General features: G+C 38.3%; 1 non-coding gene across 1 annotated transcript; it reads left to right on the top strand.

The window, feature by feature from the left end:
* The first annotated feature begins 9941 nt into the window (after positions 1 to 9941).
* Positions 9942 to 10048, top strand: LOC127108874 (small nucleolar RNA R71). Its single transcript, XR_007796376.1, has one exon. It is a non-coding gene; the product is annotated as a small nucleolar RNA R71 (small nucleolar RNA).
* Positions 10049 to 11086: the final 1038 nt, after the last annotated feature.

Raw genomic sequence — 11086 nt, 5'->3', positions numbered from 1 at the left:
ACATAAACTTCATTACTATATTAACCTACCCATATTATCCCACAATACCTAGGCCTGCCTCCTCATCTCTTTTTGTATCCTTTTCATTCAGGCGCAATCACATTAAGCCCGTTATCCGTACATGCTTCATAGTAGAGTGGCCTGTTAGTGATTATGATCTGAGAATGGGGTTTCTGGCACATAAATATGTGTAAACCCTTTTATTGGATCCAACTGAAGTTGTGGGGGATCGGATCGTAATCCGCCCTACCGAGTTCAGTGCCAGATACCTCTGAACCAACTAATAGCGGGTGAGTTTCTTTTTTTTTTTTCTTTTTTCTTTTTCTTTTTCTAGCAATTTTTTTTTACAATCCTTTGGTTTAAATGACTTTGTGAGGGTCACCTATACCGGAGTTGCCTTTTTGCTTTCTTTTATTTTTTTATTTTGCTGGATCATTCACTTATTTGCATCGGTCCCCTACGTAGAGGATGCGTAGGCCGGAGCTGACTGCTAGGATAAACTACTGAGGACTTATACGGAAATGATGATTAAGGCCATGGTATATGGGGTTTCGGGAATGATTCCTATATTTACGAAGTCTATGATGCTAAAATAATACTGATGTTTCTCCCAAGTCACCGCATCCTTCCTCAAAATATGTCTTTAAAACCTGAAAACTTTCGGAATAACACTCTTTTCTTTTGCGAAAAATTTTGGTGGGGATAAAGGTATGGGGAGGTAGGATTGTACTAAAGATATACAGTATTTGGTGACTCGTCAAACTCATGCATTATACTAAAAAGCAAAATAAACAACTAAAAGGAAATAACAATCAATAAACTATCTAAAAAACAGCAAAGAAAAACGATAAAGGAAAAACGAGAAAAGCAATAAAGAAAAGACGAAAAACAATAAAGAAAAGATGATAGAGTCTCCTCCCACACTTAAATCGAACATTGTCCCCAATGTTTCGAAATAAGATAAGGAAAGAGTTACTTGGCAACCTATTGCTGACCACTAGTGCCCTCGCCATCCTGAGGTGGACGACGGGATCGGGTACGACGACGGTCTCTCTGATCCATCCTCGCCTGCAGGGCATCCTGAGCAGTCCTCACCTCTCGAAGGTGGCCTAAAATGGTACCCTGAGTGTTTTCTATGAGAGCAATATGTTGCTGGTGGTATTGTTGCTGACGGGCTTGTGTATTGGTAATCGTAAGCAGAGACTGTAAAACAGTGTCGTAGGACCTGTCTGTCCTCCGCTGCGACTCTTGCATGAAGCTCATGTTATCCGCCATTTGTTGTTGGATGGTAGAGAGTAGGTCATCTCGCCTTTGCTCTCTAGCCATGTGGTCACGCCACATCTCCTTTGTAATATAAAAGCCAGGAGTGGTACCTGCAGAAGAAGAAGATGGTGTGGTGTGTGGTGGTGAAGGATGATGGGGGGACACATGGGGTACGGGAGATCTCTCTCTCCGATCATATTCATCATCAGTGTCATGTCCCGCCTCATCAGGAATGTTAGGAGGAAGAGGACCCAAAACAGGTGGAGCATCTAAAGCGTATGTCTAATTCCTCTCATCTCGTATATCTGTACGTCTAGTGCAAGGTAAGACAACAGATGGGATGGCTACACCATGAACCATAAGTGTATAACCTCCTTCTCTCCTTGAACGGCACAATTTCATGTCTCTTAGAAATTTTAGGTTAATTGTGCGAGGATGTAAGGGGTCTAGGGTAGCCATCTCATTGTTCAGGTTAAGTGCCCGAGCAATAGACGTCATTAATCCACCGAAAGAAATCGGTCCCGCTTTATTCAAAGTTAAAATCATATGGGCAAGCATGAACGGGACCGAATTAATACGTCTATTTGTGAGGCTTCCTTGTAAAAATAGAAGCTCTCTAGCATTAACCTTATTTGGATTCTCCCGGCCAAAAATAGTACATGCCAACAAATATCTAAAAACTCTGATGGTCGGGTTATGGATAGTTGAGGCAAGAACTCCTTCAAAAGAGTTTATGGAAGTGTATGATAAACGCTCCCAGAAGGAAAATACCTCAACAGACCATTCGGAATCCAAAGGGGCCTCACAAATAGCACCGTCCCCATGAGGGATCCCTAACAAGTTGGCTAGTTCGTCGGTACTGAACTCGTATTCAACAGCAAACATTCTAAATCTGACAGTACCAACTGTGCTAGCAGTGTTAGGGTTGACAATATAAATTAAGGAACTCAAAAATTCAATTGTCAACCGCTCATAGGTAGGTTCTTTATTGGAAAAGAAATTATGCAAACCTAAGTTATCTAATAAATGGAATATGCTATGATAGATGCCTAAAGTGTAGAGACAGTTTTCTTCAACATACCTTGTCGGGAGGATTTCCCGATTTTGCAACCGTTCAATAATTTTTCTTTGTCTATCCCCCGGTTTCCCTCCTCGAAGAATGAATTCGTTAAACTCCATTTGAATGCTCTTGAAAAGTGAAGAAGAAGATGAAGTGGTTTGTGAAAAGGTTGGATTTTTACAAAATCCGACGGATGAAACCGAAAATGGAATTGGAATAATGATTTATGTGGCGTGGTGGTTAGAAAGGTATGAGCTTTTTGTGGGTTCAAGGATGTTTTTCCAAGGTGAAAAAAAGGGTTTGGAAGGTTGTAAGGTGTGAAAATGGTGAAGGAAGGGGTTTTGCCCCGACCTTTTACAGACGCTGTGGCGGGCGCCACAGGTCCTATGGCGGGCGCCACAAGGCCAATTCTGGCTGGGCCAGATTTTGGTCCTTTGGTTTGGGCTTCTCTTGTCTTTTGGCTTTGAGGGGTCCGAATAGCATTTGTCTTGTGATTTCCTAGTATCATTGGCTTGCATAATTTTTGTAGAAGTAAAAATAAAAGAAAAAAATAAAACAAAAATTAAATATTAGACTAATAAATAAATAAATAACTGAAAATAAAAAATGCAAATAAAACAACATAAGCAAATAATATATATATATATATATTATATAATATGATCTATTATATATATATATATATATATATATATATATATATATAGATATATATATATATATATATATATATATATATAATATATCTATATATATCGATATATAGAATATAATATATATATATATACTATATATATATATATATATATATATATATAATATATATATATATATACTATTATCATATATAATATATATATATATATATATATATATATATATAGAGATATATATTATAGATATATATATATATATATATATCTATATATGATATTATATATATATATATATATAGATATATCATAGATTCTATATATATATATTATATAATATATATATATATCTATATATATAGATATATATATATTATATATATCTATATATATATATATATATATATATATATATATATATATATCTATATATATATATATATATATATATATTATATATATATATATCTATATATATATATATATATATATATATAAGAATATATATATATATATATACTATATATATATTATATATATATATATATATATATATATATACTATATATATATATATATTATATATTATATATATATATATAATATATATATATATTATATAAAAACAGAAATATAATGTAAAGATGGTTTATATAATATTCAAATGCGATAATATAAAATGAGTTATGCAAATACGAGAAATATAAAAAAAAAAGAAATAAAATAAAATGACATGGTGAGATCATATAGTAGGGATGTCGTCTTCCTGAGTGGATCCACGGAGTGTGGCTATCTCCTGCCTGAGCTCTGCGATCTCTTGATATAGACAGTCGGCTTCAGTAGCATGGGTGAGATCAGACACTCCCATCTGTAAAGTGAGGTCAGCCACCTCCTGTCTAAGCTCTGCGATCTCTTTACGACACTCGGCAATCTGGGTGCGTATGTCGGGTGTCTGCAATGAACGATTATTAGAGAAAACAGTGATTTTGGGAGATGGTGGTGTAGGCGTGTATTCAGCAACGGGTGGTGATCTCGACTCCTCGACGGTCTCTCCCTGGCCCTCTAGAGCATAACTCCAATTCGCTGGATCATGCACACTGGTCATCATAGGGTCTGGCAGCGTGAAATAATGGATAGCCTCGCTGTCGACTAGCAATCGAAACTGACATGGGTGGAAAGAGGCTCTCCTCATCAATCCTCTGGTCAAATAGAAATCGATGTCCATGGTAGTGTACCTACAGTAGATCCGGAGATGTGACAGCTTGTGAGACAGACCTAAAGCGAAAGCAATCTGTGTGATGATTCCACCCACATGGATGACTCCTTCGGTAGATCTAGAGATACCGCTGAGACTATATAACAAAAAGTTCCCACATGCTACTGGACGAGACTGGGATGCACAAAATAATAGGAAGATCTCCTCTTCACTTAGTAGTGTCTCTGCATCCGATCTTCCCAGGAAGGAATGTGCTAATATCATCTAAAAGTATCTGAAGGCGGGGTTATGTATAGCATAAGATAGCTGCATAGATGGATCTTGGCTTCCGCCACCTGATATATCACTCCAAAACTTCTCCACCTCCTTACCCAGGAAATATCCCATAGGTGTCTCCGGGATAGCATCAGGAGTGGTTTGGAAACCCAACAGGTCGTCGAACTCTTTCTGGCCAAAAGAGTACTCAAGTCCAAAGAGCCTGAAAGCAGCATACCCATCTGGTCCAGAGTATGGGTCATAGTCGAATGAACTCAGGAACTCCAATGTCAGGTTCCGGTATATGTTACTCAAGTCATCAGCAAATTCGTCCCAGTGAAGCTGGTGGCTAAGAAACGGATACTCGGCTCGATACCCAGTGCCTCCATACAGTGTTGATCAGGGTAACGTGTGGGTGCCATAGGACGCTGATACAGAGCGATGTAGCGTTCTCTCTGAGCATTATCTCTATAGGCCACGTGCATGTCATCGAAATCCTGCATCCTGTAAAAGTTAAGAAAGTGATCCTGAAAAATACAAACCATTCAAATCTTAGTCTCAATGCAAAATATGATAAAATAAAATAAAATTAAAATTAAGTAAATGCGAAAAAGTAAAATGAAAGAAAAACCATGGGTTGCCTCCCATGCAGCGCTTGTTTAACGTCATTAGCTTGACGATTAGAATTTATACACCTGTAGTAGTAGGGATTGGTGGATCAATCAGGGTGTGGCTCGAGTAGTATGCTAGAATGTCTCCTCCTTCGTAGAGCTTCAGTCTTTGTCCATTTACAATGAATGGACTACAAGTTTCGTTCTTGATTTCTACGGCTCCGGATCTCAGAATCTTGGATACTTCGAAAGGACCAGTCCATCTTGAACGTAGCTTTCCAGGGAAGAGTCGTAACCTAGTGTTGAAAAGGAGAACAGAATCGCCTACATTGAAGTTTTTCTTTACTATTCTTTTGTCGTGATAGGATTTTGTCCTCTCTTTATATATTTTTGCATTCTCGTAGGCCGATTGCCTAAGTTCTTCTAATTTATGAATGTCTAGGGTACGCTTTTCTCCAGCAGCTAGGTAGTCTAAATTCAAAGTTTTAATGGCCCAATAGGCTTTATGCTCTAACTCGAACGGTAAGTGACAGGATTTTCCATAAACTAGTTGGTAAGGAGTAGTTCCTATAGGGGTTTTGAAAGCGGTTCTATAGGCCCATAATGCTTCTTGAAGCTTCTGAGACCAGTCTCTTCTAGAAATAGAAACAGTTTTCTCTAGGATTTGTTTTATCTCCCTATTAGATACTTCTACTTGGCCACTAGTTTGTGGGTGATATGGTGTTGCTACTCTATGCCTAACTCCATATTTTCTTAAAAGTTTGTCAAATATTCTTGATATAAAGTGTGATCCTCCATCGCTTATGACTAAACGTGGTGTTCCAAATCTAGGGAATATATAGTTTTTAAATAGTTTGATTACTACCCTAGTGTCGTTTGTGGGTGCAGCTATAGCTTCAATCCACTTAGACACATAGTCTACAGCTACTAAGATATACCTATTTCCTAAGAATGGTGGGAAAGGTCCCATGAAATCTATACCCCATACGTCAAAGAGTTCTACTTCCTGAATGTTCCTTAGAGGCATTTCATCACGTCTTGAAATGTTTCCAGTGCGTTGGCATATATCACATTTGACAATGCAAGCATAGACATCACGCCACATGGTAGGCCAGAATAGGTCAGCTTGAAGAATCTTGGCGTATGTCTTAGAGGTGCTCGCATGTCCACCATAAGGTGCGGAATGACAATGCTCGATAATACTATTTACCTCTTCTTCTGGAACGCAACGGCGAAAAATGCCATCTTTACCCCTTTTGAAAAGGAGCGGTTCGTCCCAATAGAAGTTTCTCACATTGTGGAAGAATTTCTTCTTGCGGTGGTAGTCAAGATCAGGGGGTACTATATCAGCAGCTAGGTAATTAACGAAGTCTGCATACCAGGGTACGTTACTTATTGCTAAGGAATTTTGGGGATTCTCATAAGGGCTTAAGTTATTATCTTCAATGGTTTCTACTCTAGCTATCAGTCTATCATAGGCGAAATCATCATTTATGGGTACTAGTTCTGGTTTTAGATGTTCTAGCCTAGAAAGGTGATCGGCTACTACATTTTCAGTGCCTTTTTTATTTCTTATGTCTAAATCAAACTCTTGTAGTGATAGAATCCATCAGAGTAACCTGGGCTTGGCATCTTTTTTACTTAATAGGTAACGAATGGCAGCATGATCGGTGTAAACTATAATTTTTGCTCCTACTAGATAAGATCTAAATTTGTCTATAGCGAAAACTACAGCGAGTAATTCTTTTTCAGTTGTTGCATAGTTAAGTTGGGCAACATCTAGGGTTCTACTGGCATAATAAATGGCATGTAATTTTTTATCTTTCCTTTGTCCTAGAACGGCTCCAACTGCATAATCACTAGCATCGCACATTATCTCAAAAGGTTCCGACCAATCGGGTGGTTTCATAATAGGTGCAGAGATTAATGCTTGCTTTAAAAGATTAAATGCGTCATTACATTTTTCATCAAAAATGAATTCAGCATCTTTCATTAAAAGTCCAGTTAAAGGTTTAGTGATTTTGGAGAAGTCTTTAATAAAACGCCGGTAGAATCCAACGTGTCCAAGAAAGCTTCGGACTTCTCTGATGGTTTTTGGTGGTTTTAGGTTTTCTATAAATTCTATTTTAGCTTTATCTACCTCTATACCTTTTTCAGAAACTATATGTCCTAAAACTATTCCTTCGGTCACCATGAAATGACACTTTTCCCAGTTTAGCACGAGGTTTACCTCCACGCATCTCTCCAGGATTTTCTCAAGGTTAGCAAGGCAATCGTGGAAATCAAATCCGCAAACCGAGAAATCATCCATAAACACTTCCATGATACCATCTAGATAATCTGCGAAGATTGACATCATGCAGCGTTGGAAAGTGGCTGGGGCATTACAGAGGCCGAATGGCATTCGTCTGTAGGCAAAGGTTTCATAAGGGCATGTAAAGGTAGTTTTTTCTTGATCTTTGGGGTGAATAGGTATTTGGAAGAATCCAGAGTATCCATCTAGATAGCAGAAGTAAGAGTGTCTGGCTAGACGCTCCAGCATCTGATCTATAAATGGTAAAGGGAAATGATCCTTCCTAGTTGCTTTATTTAATTTTCTATAGTCTATACACATCCGCCATCCTCCTTCTAATCGTTTTGCTACATGTTCGCCTTTACCGTTTTGCACGACTGTGATGCCTCCCTTTTTAGGTACTACATGCACATGGCTCACCCACTTACTATCCGAGATCTGATAGATTATACCTGCCTCAAGTAACTTAAGAACTTCCTTCTTAACAACATCACTCATTATAGGGTTTATTCTTCTCTAATGCTCCCTTGAGGGTTTTGAATCTTCTTCTAGCGAAATTTGATGCATGCATACGGATGGGCTTATACCTTTCAGGTCAGAGATATTATATCCTAAGGCTGAGGGATATCTTCGTAAAACGTCTAAAAGTTGGTTCGTTTCCTCTTGGCTCAAGGTAGCACTGACTATAACTGGACGGTTCATCTTTTCATCGAGGAACTCATATCTCAGGTTCTTAGGCAGTTCCTTAAGTTCTAAGGTTGGTCTCTTAAGGCATGGCATAGGATCTGGAGTAAGGGATAAACATTCGTAAAAGTTATCATCGATGTAGGGTTTCTTAAAGTCATCATCTTCCCTTATGAGAGTTGATGGTAACTTAATTGTTTTTATAATTTCTTTTCGTTCTAATTCTCTAACACATTCATCAATGATATCTAAGGCATAACACGCGTCTCCCATCACAGGTGCCATAAGAAATTTTGAAAGTATAAATTCTATTTTCTCTTTACCTACCTCAAATGTCAACTTTCCTTTCTTGACATCTATTATGGCTCCTGCAGTCGATAAGAATGGTCTACCTAGAAGGATTGGTATATCATTGTCCTATTTGATGTCCATGACAACAAAATCAGTAGGGATAAATAACTGACCTATCCTAACAGGAACATCTTCTAAAATGCCTATCGGATATTTGACAGATCTATCGGCTAACTGAAGTGACATCTTAGTAGGTTGTAATTCTCCTAAGTTTAACCTCTCACAAACTGCTAAAGGCATTAGGCTCATACTAGCTCCTAAGTCTATAAAAGCTTTTTCGATGACATGATTACCCAAAAGACAAGGAATGGAGAAATTTCCAGGATCTTTATCTTTCTTTTCTAATTTGTCCTCGGAAATAGCATTACATTCCAAAGGCTTCGGATCGTCAAGTCTACGTTTGTTGGTAAGGATGTCTTTGAGAAACTTTGCATAAGTAGGTATTTGGGTGATGGCTTCTGTGAAAGGGATTTCTACATGAAGTTTTTCTATAACTTTAATAAATTTTTGATATTGTTTATTGATCTGGGTTTGTTTGAGTCTTTGCGGATATGGTATAGGTGGTTTATATGGCGGGGGTGGTACGTAAGTTTTATCTTTAGGTTCTTCTCCTTTCTCTCGACCTTCTTGGTTTTCAGATTCCTCTGGTTCCTTTACTTCGTCCGGGGGTTTGGTACATTCCTTAGAAGTTTTGGGTTCACTCAATCTTGGGTTTGGTGGCTCATCATAAGCGTTCCCACTTCGTAGGGTAATGGCATTGGCTTGCCCTCTCGGATTTTGTTGAGGTTGTCCAGGGAATTATCCTCCAGGTGTAGTCTGAGGGGCTTGGTTTAAAGCTACCTGAGAGATCTGGGTTTCAAGCATCTTGGTATGAGTAACTATTTGGTCAACCTTGGTTCCTAACTGAGTAATCAATTCGTTAACATGAATGTTTTGGTTCATGAACTCCTTGTTTTGTTGGGTTTGAGCGGTGATAAAATTTTCCATAATTTTCTCAAGGCTCGGCTTTGGTGGTACAGGTTGCATAGGTTGATTTGATCTAGGGGCTTGATAACTAGGTCTCGGCGGTGCATTATTTTGGATAGGGTTATTGTTTTTATAGGAGAAGTTCGGGTGATTCCTCCATCCAGGGTTATAGGTATTCGAATATGGGTTCCCTTGGGTGTAGTTCACTTGCTCGGAGTGGGTTTCGTTTAATAGACTGCATTCTGCGGATTGGTGTCCTTTGGTTCCACATATCTCACAATCCGACGAAATTGCGGCTACAGTATTCGGGTTTATGTACATACGCTCGACCTTAAGGGATAGTGCGTCCATTTTAGCTTGCATCATGTCTATAGAGCTTAGTTCATGCACTCCTCCTTGGGCTTCCTTCTTCTCAGTTGTCGCTCGTTCTACTCCCCATGATTGATGGTTTTGAGCCATATCTTCGATGAGGGCACTAGCTTCGGGATAAGGTTTGTTCATCGGAGCACCGCCTGCGGCAGCGTCAATGGTCATCTTTGTATTATAGTGAAGTCCATTATAGAAGGTTTGAATGATTAACCAGTTTTCTAAACCATGATGTGGGCATGCTCGTAACAACTCTTTATATCTCTCCCAAGCTTCGAACAACGATTCTCCTTGGTTTTGGGTAAATCTAGTTATATGGTTTAGAAGAACGGTGGTCTTACTCGGGGGAAAATATCTAGCAAGAAAAACTCTTCTAAGGTTATCCCAAGTCGTAATGGAATTGGGTGGAAGGGAATCTAACCATGATATGGCTTTATCTCTGAGGGAAAAAGGGAATAATCTTAAACGTATTGCCTCAGGAGAAGCTCCATTGGTTTTAAAAGTATCTGCTAATTGAAGAAATATTTTTAAATGTTGGTTTGGGTTCTCGGTAGCGAGACCTGCGAATTGTCTCTGTTGCACTAGTTGCAACAGGGATGGTTTAAGTTCAAAATTATTAGCTGGGATAGTTGGGTTTACTATACTAGAACTAGGTTCTTCATTTGATGGTTGAGTGAAGTCCTTAAGAGGTCTTTGGTTTTGATCTTCGGCCATAGCTCTCTTAATTCTATGAAAGAATAAACGTGCGCGAGTGTAATGTTCAGGTTCCGCCAGAGGGTATACTAAACTTAAACTTCCGGTGTTGCGAGTTCTTCGCATTGACCGACGAGAAATAACCTAAGTCTAAACGATATAACAACAGGGAAATGAAATTTGACGAAATTGGTCCCCGACAACGGCGCCAAAAACTTGATGCGGTGTTTCGCAAGTATACGAACGCGTCAGAGTAATATAAAAGATTGTCGAATCCACAGAGACCAAGTGTCAATCTATCGCTATCTATTGTTATGGCGTTTATCAAAGGCAATCAAAATAGGTGTTTTTAGAGTGTGCAATAAAGAGTAAAGTGTTGAATAAAGATTAATTAATAAAGACAGGGTCGAATGTAATTCACACAATCAATTAATAATCCAAGTACTTGCTAATAGAACTACTTATGGGTAATGTTTCCTACTTTGAAAAGAATTAATTTAACAGGAACTGTCGCTTTCGCGTATTCAGAACCGAGTTGTACTCCCTAATCAAACCCTCTTATTGTCACTTATAAAAAGACGCGCATTGCGTTAGAGTAGTAAACCTATTTTTAAGAAATATAGTATCTTGACTAAGTTGAAAAGTATTATAACCTGGATTTCTTAACCAAAAGAG

Source organism: Lathyrus oleraceus, chromosome 7 (genome assembly GCF_024323335.1).
Source record: "Lathyrus oleraceus cultivar Zhongwan6 chromosome 7, CAAS_Psat_ZW6_1.0, whole genome shotgun sequence".
Classification (NCBI taxonomy): domain Eukaryota; kingdom Viridiplantae; phylum Streptophyta; class Magnoliopsida; order Fabales; family Fabaceae; genus Lathyrus; species Lathyrus oleraceus.
The sequence above is the reverse complement of the archived record's forward strand: the minus strand, read 5'-3'. Positions and strand labels throughout refer to the sequence as shown.